Below are 12,981 nucleotides of genomic sequence, written 5' to 3'. Positions count from 1 at the left end.
TCACCCACCATCCTTGTAAAATGCCTTTACAAGATGTACTCAGGAAACTTTAGTTATACACTCAAAACTTTAGTTATAAATACAAACTTAGCAAATCAGCAATATGAGACCGACATAAAGGTCCTTGCAGGGGGGGTTAATAGGACTTACAGCAACAATTGTTGGTTTGGAAAAAGATGGTCCTCGACATCTGAGAGTAAGTGCATGTTATATTTTCAAAGTTTCTTAATTGGTATATTTTATACAAATTTGTTGCTAACATATTTTTTTTATAATATCAAAGCAAATTATACTACCGGTTCTTGAATGTGCTATTGACCAAGATAACAGATCAGGTCAATATTATGCTTGTGAAGCACTGTTTACTATTTCAAAGGTGATTAATTATGAATATATTTGTTTTGTTTATCTCGCAGAATTTTTTTTGTCTTCTTCATTAATGGTTTGTTGCAATAATTATTTTATTATACCATTGTGTACGTAGGTTCTCAAAGAAGATTTTTTCATATTCTTCAAAGGGATATTTGATAGAGTTCATATGATTCCATTAAGTTCTGATCTTATGGTGCAAAATACGATTCATTTTTTAAACCGTCTCATAGAGGTAAAATTTAAGTTGAATGATTTTTTTCTATAAACAATTGGTGACTATGAATAATCTTGAGTTAATGTCCTCATCAGGACATTGTGATAGGGAGTTATGAACCCAGGTATATTATTTTGAGCTATTTTATTTTAGTTTGTTTTTTTTATGATTACATATATATTGTGTTGATGATTATTATTTTCCTTTTAAAGCATAAAAGAACTTATACCACCGCTACTCAAGCATATGAATGTACTCCATCCTCCTCATGTGAAAGTTTTGATTGGGTGGATAACCATGTGTGGTGATGTTTCGGATGCTCTTGGCGGTAATCTACTTTCAAAACCAAATCAAATTTTATATTTGGGTTGCATGCATTATGTGATTACATAAGATGATTATTTTTTCACAGGTTTATTCGACATGTTAAGTGACCCCAGTCCGGAAATACAGCGACATATTGATAGGGGTGTCAAAAATGAACCCGACCCGACGACCCAACCCGAATCGACCCGAAAAAAATCAGGTTCGGGTTGGACATTTTCGGGTTCGGGTCGGGTTCGGGTTGGAGGGTATTCGGGTTGAAGATTTTCGGGTTGGGTCGGGTCGGGTTCGGGTTGACCCGGGTTGACCCGGGTTGACCCAAATATAGGGTTTAGTGGGGTTTTTTTAGGGTTAAATCAAATTTTATTTTGAAAATTAAGATGTTTTATGTATATTAATATCAAGTTAGTATGATAATGATGAAATATTGAGATAAAAGTGAAGAATTATAGGGAAAATAACTCCAAAAAGTCATTTTGAATCGAATTTTCGGGTTACACGGGTTGGGTTCGGGTTGGGCGGGTTCGGGTTCGGGTTTAGGAGTTTCGGGTTGAATTCGGGTTCGGGTCGGGTTCGGGTTGGGTTATAAAAAAAAAAAAAAAAATTTAACCCGACCCAACCCGACCCGACCCACCCGAATTGACACCCTTACATATTGATTCTAAACTATCAGAGTTACTTCAATTTATAAAAAATACTCCTGTAAGTTTCAATTAATTCAGCTAGTTGTGCAACTACAAGACTATTTGATATTTTATATATATTTAAAACTCCGAACATTTTTTTTAAATTTGTGGTTTTATTTATGAAGGGTACAGACTATGGTTGTATGGTTCAAACATTAATCCAGAAAACTCATTCTACTGATGAACTGACTCGGGTGAGAGCTATCACATGGGTATGTTATCTTATTATTTTCTTTAAATGTTTGGAATTGAATTATGACAATTGTCTCATATTCTTATTGATTGGTGACAAACATAATGGCATTTTCTCTAAAATTTTCTATTGAAGCATATATTTTGATTGCCCATCTTCTATATAGCCTCACTATAATTGAGTATATGCAATTGATTGGCTAATATCTTGTTCTTCAGATAAATGAGTTTGTGAAACTTGGTGTGGAGAAACTTGAGCCTTACTATGCTGAAATTCTAGGCGTCATATCCCCTTACATGTCTGACGAGAAAGAAGAGATAAGAGTGGTGAGTATAATATAATGCACACTTTGTCCATCTTCTACCTACACTTTTTCATTAAGTATCATATTATAATTTGCATCTTTTATGAACAGGCTGCGTGTGAAATCAATGAGGCGATCCGTAGCATTCATGCTAATCCAGCTGATGGATGCAAAAAAGATGATGATTAAGCTGGGATGACAAACTAGACTTTGATGGTCGTCTAAGACTTTGCTTCAAGTATTTGGTTCAATTTGCTAGACATGTAAGAAGAGCATCTGGTTAGATGTGTGGCAACTTCGTTTTTTTTTACTGTTTTTAAGACCTCTAAGAACTTAATTCTCATTTACTTTTCATTACTCTCCAACTTAAATGCTGATGGTGGATTCCAGTACAAAGATCCACCAATTTTGATTTTTGTTACACTCAAACTTTCTATGCATATAATATGTTTGGTTTTACAAAAGTAATTGGTTAGTTACATGGTTATTCTTATACATGGAACAAAGAAGCACTAGAATAGAAATATGTGTTCTTTAGTTTGGTTTATGGAATAATGTTTCCAAAACATATTAGAACAATATTTCTGGGATTGATGAGATGAATAGCTAATAGAAATATGTATTCTTTAGTTAGAGGCCACATTGAAACCGGCAGGTAGTTCCTATTCATTCATTGTCCAAAGCCAATTGATTTTTTCACTGTGAAGGTTAGTAGCAGGTAGTTCCAAATAAGAGTTTCCTCTGTAGTTTCTAGCAGGGAGTTGTCCTGTTTCCTCTGGGATTACTATAAGGTATGGCATTTTGCTTGTTACTTGACATTGGAAATTAATAGAGGTAGATGTTCCAAGTGTTATCGTTTCTGTAATCATATATATTCTAAGTGATTTGTAGTTGTCTTGATTGTGGATTGTGATTACATGTTTCATTAAACTGATCATCGTGCCATACATTCGTGACAAGCTTAACTTTTTAATTGAATTGGTCATGTGATACTTGACCCAGCACACAATGACCTGTTCAATATGTTGGGACAATCAGTTAGAATTTTGCCATGTATATATAGGATATAAAGTTCTATCTACATATTAAATAAGTTGTGTTTTGTTTAATTAATACTCAACATGACAACACTACCCATTATGACGTGTTCATCTCCTTTGTATGTATGCGAACACTTAGATTATTAAAAAAATAAAATAGTACCGTACCTTCTATGGAATACAATTGTGTGATAGTGGTGTGTGTACAACAACCGTGGCAGATTATTAATAATTCCATCAAGAAGTTCAATTAATTAGAGAACAAATTAAATACATCTTCCTAAGTTAGTTTTACGGGAAAAGCATAAAAAGTACATTTTCTCAAACTCTTTTGCATGCATGTACAAGGTAAATGATCAAATCTCTATCTTTCTCAAATCTCCAAGATGAGTCATCAAACAAACATACATTAAGGGGACATTTGATTAAGAATAAATTTTGTTGGTCAAAATCTGACCAATTAGAATTTTCTATTTTCTAATCACAATGTATCACTACAAAAAAATACAACTTTGGGGACAAACGTTTGGAACGAAAAAAATTCGTCCCAAAATTGGAACAAATTTAGGGTCGAAAATAAATTTCGACCCAAATAACCAACAAAACTTGCAACAAAAAATTTTCGTTTCAAGTTTGCAACATAAAAATAATTCGTTGCTAAATTCGTCCCCAAATCTGGAACGAAAAAATAATTTGTCCCAAATTTAGGGATAAATATTTGATTTGTCCCAAATTTAGGAACGAATCGAAGATTCATCCCAAATTCTGGGACGAATCTAGGATTCGTCCCAAACCTAAAAATATTTTTAAATAAATAAAATGAAACACGTAAGGCTTAAATATGGACCTAGAGACCTCGGAATTTGATGAAACAAGTTTCTATGCATTCGTATCGTTGAGCTGATCATAAATACGTCATCATCCATAATTTTTAATTATTATTTTCAGTGATTTGAATTTTTAACACCAAATTAGGTCAAATTGGGATTAAAAAAATTCCAAATATATATATATTTGGTAAAAAATATTTTTATTGATAGATTTATGATCATGACAATGAGACGAGCACATAAAAACTTATTTCATCAAATTCCGATGTCTCTAGGTCCGTATTTAAGTCGTCCAAGTTTGTTTATTTTTTAAAAAAATGATTAAATTTTTGGGACGAATTCTGGATTCGTCCCAAACCTAAAATTATTTTTAAATAATTAAAATGAAACATGTAAGGCTTAAATATGGACCTAGAGACCTCGGAATTTGATGAAACAAGTTTCTATGCATTCGTATCGTTGAGCTGATCGTAAATACGTCATCATCCATAATTTTTAATTATTATTTTCAGTAATTTGAATTTTTAACACCAAATTAGGTCAAATTAGGATTAAAAAATTCCAAATATATATATATTTGGTAAAAAATATTTTTATTGATAGATTTATGATCATGACAATGAGGCGAGCACATAGAAACTTGTTTCATCAAATTTCGATATCTCTATGTAGATATTTTTTAAAACATCTATAGATTGATACTAACTAAAAATGTGTTGTGTATTGAACGTTTGTAAATTAGTGTCCGAAAACTTAAATAAAGACCTAGAGACCTCGGAATTTGATGAAACAAGTTTCTATGCATCCGTATCGTTGAGCTGATCGTAAATACATCATCATCCATAATTTTTAATTATTATTTTCAGTGATTTGAATTTTTAACACCAAATTAGGTCAAATTGGGATTAAAAAATTCCAAATATATATATATTTGGTAAAAAATATTTTTATTGATAGATTTATGATCATGACAATGAGGCGAGCACATAGAAACTTGTTTCATCAAATTCCGATATCTCTATGTAGATATTTTTTAAAACATCTATAGATTGATACTAACTAAAAATGTATTGTGTACTGAACGTTTGTAAATTAGTGTCCGAAAACTTAAATAAGGACCTAGAGACCTCGGAATTTGATGAAACAAGTTTCTATGCATCCGTATCGTTGAGCTGATCGTAAATACATCATCATCCATAAATTTTAATTATTATTTTCAGTGATTTGAATTTTTAACACCAAATTAGGTCAAATTGGGATTAAAAAATTCCAAATATATATATATTTGGTAAAAAATATTTTTATTGATAGATTTATGATCATGACAATGAGACGAGCACATAGAAACTTGTTTCATCAAATTCCGATGTCTCTAGGTCCGTATTTAAGCCGTCCAAGTTTGTTTATTTTTTTAAAAAATGATTAAATTTTTGGGACGAATCTCTGGATTCGTCCCAAATTTTGGGATGAATCCAGAGATTCGTCCCAAACTTTGGGACGAATCCAGAATTCGTCCCAAACCTAAAATTATTTTTAAATAATTAAAATGAAACATGTAAGGCTTAAATATGGACCTAGAGACCTCGGAATTTGATGAAACAAGTTTCTATGCATTGGTATCATTGAGCTAATCGTAAATACGTCATCATCCATAATTTTTAATTATTATTTTCAGTAATTTGAATTTTTAACACCAAATAAGGTCAAATTGGGATTAAAAAATTCCAAATATATATATATTTGTTAAAAAATATTTTTATTGATAGATTTATGATCATGACAATGAGACGAGCACATAGAAACTTGTTTCATCAAATTCCGATGTCTCTAGGTCCGTATTTAAGCCGTCCAAGTTTGTTTATTTTTTAATAAAATGATTAAATTTTTGGGACGAATTCTGGATTCGTCCCAAATTTTGGGACGAATTCCTGGATTCGTCCCAAAATTTGGGACGAATCCAGAATTCGTCCCAAACCTAAAATTATTTTTAAATAATTAAAATGAAACATGTAAGGCTTAAATATGGACCTAGAGACCTCGGAATTTGATGAAACAAGTTTCTATGCATTCGTATCGTTGAGCTGATCGTAAATACGTCATCATTCATAATTTTTAATTATTATTTTAAGTAATTTGAATTTTTAACACCAAATTAGGTCAAATTAGGATTAAAAAATTCCATATATATATATATTTGGTAAAAAATATTTTTATTGATAGATTTATGATCATGACAATGAGGCGAGCACATAGAAACTTGTTTCATCAAATTCCGATATCTCTATGTAGATATTTTTTAAAACATCTATAGATTGATACTAACTAAAAATGTGTTGTGTACTGAACGTTTGTAAATTAGTGTCCGAAAACTTAAATAAGGACCTAGAGACCTCGGAATTTGATGAAACAAGTTTCTATGCATCCGTATCGTTGAGCTGATCGTAAATACATCATCATCCATAATTTTTAATTATTATTTTCAGTGATTTGAATTTTTAACACCAAATTAGGTCAAATTGGGATTAAAAAATTCCAAATATATATATATTTGGTAAAAAATATTTTTATTGATAGATTTATGATCATGACAATGAGGCGAGCACATAGAAACTTGTTTCATCAAATTCCGATATCTCTATGTAGATATTTTTTAAAACATCTATAAATTGATACTAACTAAAAATGTGTTGTGTACTGAACGTTTGTAAATTAGTGTCCGAAAACTTAAATAAGGACCTAGAGACCTCGGAATTTGATGAAACAAGTTTCTATGCATCCGTATCGTTGAGATGATCGTAAATACATCATCATCCATAATTTTTAATTATTATTTTCAGTGATTTGAATTTTTAACACCAAATTAGGTCAAATTGGGATTAAAAAATTCCAAATATATATATATTTGGTAAAAAAATATTTTTATTGATAGATTTATGATCATGACAATGAGACGAGCACATAGAAACTTGTTTCATCAAATTCCGATGTCTCTAGGTCCGTATTTAAGCCGTCCAAGTTTGTTTATTTTTTAAAAAAATGATTAAACTTTGGGACGAATCCAGAATTCGTCCCAAACCTAAAATTATTTTTAAATAATTAAAATGAAACATGTAAGGCTTAAATATGGACCTAGAGACCTCGGAATTTGATGAAACAAGTTTCTATGCATTGGTATCGTTGAGCTAATCGTAAATACGTCATCATCCATAATTTTTAATTATTATTTTCAGTAATTTGAATTTTTAACACCAAATAAGGTCAAATTGGGATTAAAAAATTCCATATATATATATATTTGTTAAAAAATATTTTTATTGATAGATTTATGATCATGACATTGAGACGAGCACATAGAAACTTGTTTCATCAAATTCCGATGTCTCTAGGTCTGTATTTAAGCCGTCCAAGTTTGTTTATTTTTTAATAAAATGATTAAATTTTTGGGACGAATTCTGGATTCGTCCCAAATTTTGGGACGAATTCCTGGATTCGTCCCAAAATTTGGGACGAATCCAGAATTCGTTCCAAACCTAAAATTATTTTTAAATAATTAAAATGAAACATGTAAGGCTTAAATATGGACCTAGAGACCTCGGAATTTGATGAAACAAGTTTCTATGCATTCGTATCGTTGAGCTGATCGTAAATACGTCATCATCCATAATTTTTAATTATTATTTTCAGTAATTTGAATTTTTAACACCAAATTAGGTCAAATTAGGATTAAAAAATTCCATATATATATATATTTGGTAAAAAATATTTTTATTGATAGATTTATGATCATGACAATGAGGCGAGCACATAGAAAGTTGTTTCATCAAATTCCGATATCTCTATGTAGATATTTTTTAAAACATCTATAGATTGATACTAACTAAAAATGTGTTGTGTACTGAACGTTTGTAAATTAGTGTCCGAAAACTTAAATAAGGACCTAGAGACCTCGGAATTTGATGAAACAAGTTTTTATGCATCCGTATCGTTGAGCTTATCGTAAATACATCATCATCCATAATTTTTAATTATTATTTTCAGTGATTTGAATTTTTAACACTAAATTAGGTCAAATTGGGATTAAAAAATTCCAAATATATATATATTTGGTAAAAAATATTTTTATTGATAGATTTATGATCATGACAATGAGACGAGCACATAGAAACTTATTTCATCAAATTCCGATGTCTCTAGGTCCGTATTTAAGCCGTCCAAGTTTGTTTATTTTTTAAAAAAATGATTAAATTTTTGGGACGAATCTCTGGATTCGTCCCAAATTTTGGGATGAATCCAGAGATTCGTCCCAAACTTTGGGACGAATCCAGAGATTCGTCCCAAACTTTGGGACGAATCCAGAATTCGGCCCAAACCTAAAATTATTTTTAAATAATTAAAATGAAACATGTAAGGCTTAAATATGGACCTAGAGACCTCGGAATTTGATGAAACAAGTTTCTATGCATTCGTATCGTTGAGCTAATCGTAAATACGTCATCATCCATAATTTTTAATTATTATTTTCAGTAATTTGAATTTTTAACACCAAATAAGGTCAAATTGGGATTAAAAAATTCCAAATATATATATATTTGTTAAAAAATATTTTTATTGATAGATTTATGATCATGACAATGAGACTAGCACATAGAAACTTGTTTCATCAAATTCCGATGTCTCTAGGTCCGTATTTAAGCCGTCCAAGTTTGTTTATTTTTTAATAAAATGATTAAATTTTTGGGACGAATTCCTGGATTCGTCCCAAAATTTGGGACGAATCCAGAATTCGTCCCAAACCTAAAATTATTTTTAAATAATTAAAATGAAACATGTAAGGCTTAAATATGGACCTAGAGACCTCGGAATTTGATGAAACAAGTTTCTATGTATTCGTATCGTTGAGCTGATCGTAAATACGTCATCATCCATAATTTTTAATTATTATTTTCAGTAATTTGAATTTTTAACACCAAATTAGGTCAAATTGGGATTAAAAAAATTCCAAATATATATATATTTGGTAAAAAATATTTTTATTGATAGATTTATGATCATGACAATGAGATGAGCATATAGAAACTTATTTCATCAAATTCCGATGTCTCTAGGTCCGTATTTAAGTCGTCCAAGTTTGTTTATTTTTTAAAAAAATGATTAAATTTTTGGGACGAATTCTGGATTCGTCCCAAATTTTGGGACGAATCCAGAATTCGTCCCAAACCTAAAATTATTTTTAAATAATTAAAATGAAACATGTAAGGCTTAAATATGGACCTAGAGACCTCGGAATTTGATGAAACAAGTTTCTATGCATTCGTATCGTTGAGCTGATCGTAAATACGTCATCATCCATAATTTTTAATTATTATTTTCAGTAATTTGAATTTTTAACACCAAATTAGGTCAAATTAGGATTAAAAAATTCCAAATATATATATATTTGGTAAAAAATATTTTTATTGATAGATTTATGATCATGACAATGAGGCGAGCACATAGAAACTTGTTTCATCAAATTCCGATGTCTCTATGTAGATATTTTTTAAAACATCTATAGATTGATACTAACTAAAAATGTGTTGTGTACTGAACGTTTGTAAATTAGTGTCCGAAAACTTAAATAAGGACCTAGAGACCTCGGAATTTGATGAAACAAGTTTCTATGCATCCGTATCGTTGAGCTGATCGTAAATACGTCATCATCCATAATTTTTAATTATTATTTTCAGTGATTTGAATTTTTAACACCAAATTAGGTTAAATTGGGATTAAAAAATTCCAAATATATATATATTTGGTAAAAAAATATTTTTATTGATAGATTTATGATCATGACAATGAGACGAGCACATAGAAACTTGTTTCATCAAATTCCGATATCTCTAGGTCCGTATTTAAGCCGTCTAAGTTTGTTTATTTTTTAAAAAAATGATTAAATTTTTGGGATGAATCTCTGGATTCGTCCCAAAATTTGGGACGAATCCAGAATTCGTCCCAAACCTAAAATTATTTTTAAATAATTAAAATGAAACATGTAAGGCTTAAATATGGACCTAGAGACCTCGGAATTTGATGAAACAAGTTTCTATACATTCGTATCATTGAGCTAATCGTAAATACGTCATCATCCATAATTTTTAATTATTATTTTCAGTAATTTGAATTTTTAACACCAAATAAGGTCAAATTGAGATTAAAAAATTCCAAATATATATATATTTGGTAAAAAATATTTTTATTGATAGATTTACGATCAGGACAATGATACGAACGCATAGAAACTTGTTTCATTAAATTCCGATGTCTCTAGGTCTGTATTTATTCCTTTTGATTTTTTCCCTTTTTTATTAAAAAAAAAAATAAATTCTGGGACGAATCCAGGATTCGTCCCAGATTTTGGGACGAATCCAGGATTCGTCCCAGATTAGGGTCGAAATTGGGAACAAAAAAATTTTGATGCTAATAACCCTATGTCTATATCCCATTCCGATTCTTGTTTTCTTCCCCATTTCTTTCTCCCCCGTTCCCCTTCCAACCTGCGATTTCCAGGGTTTCGGCCACATCTCCAACCGACGATGGCGGCGTGATATGCGACGACCGCTTGATCTCCGGTCGTGGAAGGTTTCGATTGGTAAGCCCACTGCTCTCGAATCTCCCTCTCTCGGATCTCCCTCTCTCCGGCGCGTGCTGGCCGCCGCCAGGCGCTGCCTGCCCGGCGGCGCTGCCTGTCCGGCGCCAGGCGCTGCCTGGACGGCGCCAGGCCCTACTTGGCCGCCGCTGCTTGGCCGGCGTGTGGCTGGCCACTGCCAGGCGCTGGCTGGCCGGCGTCTGGCCGCCGGCGTGGGCCTTGCCGTGGCTAACCGCCGTCTCCCTCTGCAGCTGAAGAAGAAGCCCAAGATCATGCAGCAGCATCTTGATGTAAGTTTCCTATAAAAACATGCTTGTTTTCCTAAATTTGGTTTGATTTCTCGCACTTGACTTAGGATTGATCGCTTTTTTGCTCTTTACCATTGATATGCGCCTTCTCTTATGCTTGATTTGCCTCTGCAGTATTGTTTCCCTGGTTTATGGCTATCCAAGATAACTCCTCGATCCTACAAAGCCAATGAATAAGGTTAGTTTTATTTGTCCTCGATTCTGCAAGGGTTAGAGATCGTTGATGAGGGTTTTAGTTCTAGAAACTAGTAAGAGCTCAGTTAAATGATTTTAGATTTGCCATTTATTTATTAAGAATCGTTTCAGATAACTCAGAGACTCTTTGACGAGATGACTAATCAAAATGGTATATCCAAATCTTTGCTAAGAAATCAACACCAAGTACATTGTTCAGGATTTCATTGTGATTTCTTCAATAATATGTTTTTAATTTTTAGTTTCTATTTTTTTTAATGAAATGAGAATTGAATTATTTGTAGAAAATATTGACTTTCATGCGTATTAATCAGTACATGTTTTCAATTGCAGACATGTGTTCTTATAGTCCGTATACATTGTGAAGGTTGTAAGGATAGGTCAGGAAGAAGGTGCAGAAGGTTCAAGGTAAGTTGTGGGGTTCAGTTGTATTTTATTCGTTGTTTAATTGGTTTATTGTTTGGCTGGGTTCATGTGGTACATGGAAGCAATAAATAACATATTGTTGTAGGAGCTTTGTTGATTCTTTGAAAATGTGAACTCAATTTTACTCTGTTTCAATTATGTTTCATATTCTGTTATTTACTTGAGTTATGCTTGTATTGTAATTCAAAGAAGGAAAATGTTTGTCTGGCAAACTCTATATCTGAAATGCATAAATTTGGAGCAATCTATAATATCAAATGGTTCTCATACTTTGGCACATGAATCCAATGATTTGGGTAAAAAAGATAAAAAGAAGAAAGGAACAAAAAGAGGAAGGCACTTTGATAGAGATTCTCGAGCTACTAATCCAGAGGTTCGTTTGGAGTCTCTAACTAGGCAATATGAATGAAGTCTCTAATACTCTAACTTTATTTTTGTCCTGATTTGATAATGTTGTTTGTGCAGGTCTCAATTTGGTGTGATCTCACTGTAGTTGAAGACAGCTGTATTTGTTCACCTCTTTTCGGTATTCCTAAGTTCATTAATATGCATTTACTGATCTATATATACAGTTAGCTTTAAATAATTATGTTATAGTTGTTTAATTATATAAAGTTAACTTTAAATAATTATGTTAAAGTTAGCTTTAAATAGTTGTTTAATTGTGTTCCTTCTTTTTGATAAGCTGCTCTTTCTTGTTTTGTCTTCAATGATAATGATGCATAAAAGTTCTGAATTTGATCTATGTACAGTCTCAAAACTATATAGATACATAAAAGTTCTATATTTCATCTAGAATTACATCACACTATTCTAAAATTCTTTACTAGATAACGATGCATCCTCCTACCTTAATATTTTGCAAAGAGTTGTTAAAAATGTGCTAAAGTTATTCATATGAAATTGTCAACTAGTTAACACAATGAAAGGAACAATTATTTTAAACATCCTTTAGTTTACATTAAATACCAACCAAAGACAAAACTATAAATTCAGCAAATTAAAATGAAAAATAAAGTTAACTAAGTGAGAAAATTTGAACCCTAATACCATACTTCACAAGATCTCTCTCTTTTTCTCTCTATATGATGTGCCAATTATATTAGGTTGTATCATAGTTACGATACATGTACTTAGCTTCAAAATAATGCTTATAATTTTATTTACCGTTGCTATGACATGGATGATTCATATCGTTGGTAAATATGACTTTTATTAGAATTAGGGCTTTTATTAGAATGTTTAAGGAATTTCACATTTATGTTTTGTTTCCAATTATTCTTTTTACATGGCCATATCGTATACTATTTACAATCTTTCTTGTTACATATAATCTAGTTTATTTGTTTGTTGTTATGTAGGCAAAGGAGATTTGATGGGGATCAAAGATTTTGTGGCACACGAAGATGACTATATGTATTCTTAGTGTTGTTGGATGGATGATGGACTTATAAAACATTGGGT

General features: G+C 31.4%; 3 long non-coding RNA genes across 5 annotated transcripts; all 3 read left to right on the top strand.

Moving 5' to 3' along the window:
* Positions 1-508: 508 nt before the first annotated feature.
* Positions 509-908, top strand: LOC122036244. The gene is made up of 3 exons (XR_006127335.1): positions 509-604; positions 682-710; positions 799-908. It is a non-coding gene; the product is annotated as an uncharacterized LOC122036244 (long non-coding RNA).
* Positions 909-1,721: 813 nt separating this feature from the next.
* On the top strand, positions 1,722-2,103 carry LOC122036262. The gene is made up of 2 exons (XR_006127339.1): positions 1,722-1,808; positions 2,008-2,103. It is a non-coding gene; the product is annotated as an uncharacterized LOC122036262 (long non-coding RNA).
* An 8,718-nt stretch (positions 2,104-10,821) lies between these two features.
* On the top strand, positions 10,822-12,921 carry LOC122036280. Of its 3 annotated transcripts, none has more exons than XR_006127347.1 (4): positions 10,822-10,878; positions 11,011-11,074; positions 11,425-12,043; positions 12,879-12,921. It is a non-coding gene; the product is annotated as an uncharacterized LOC122036280 (long non-coding RNA). The 3 variants fall into 3 exon arrangements; XR_006127346.1 differs by lacking the exon at positions 12,879-12,921 and having other exon boundaries at positions 10,823-10,878; positions 11,425-11,890; positions 11,983-12,044; XR_006127348.1 differs by lacking the exon at positions 12,879-12,921 and having other exon boundaries at positions 10,864-10,878; positions 11,203-11,890; positions 11,983-12,044.
* The last annotated feature ends 60 nt before the right edge of the window (positions 12,922-12,981 follow it).

This window comes from Zingiber officinale, unplaced genomic scaffold (assembly GCF_018446385.1).
Source record: "Zingiber officinale cultivar Zhangliang unplaced genomic scaffold, Zo_v1.1 ctg135, whole genome shotgun sequence".
NCBI lineage: Eukaryota > Viridiplantae > Streptophyta > Magnoliopsida > Zingiberales > Zingiberaceae > Zingiber > Zingiber officinale.
This window is presented reverse-complemented; position numbering and strand designations above follow the sequence as displayed.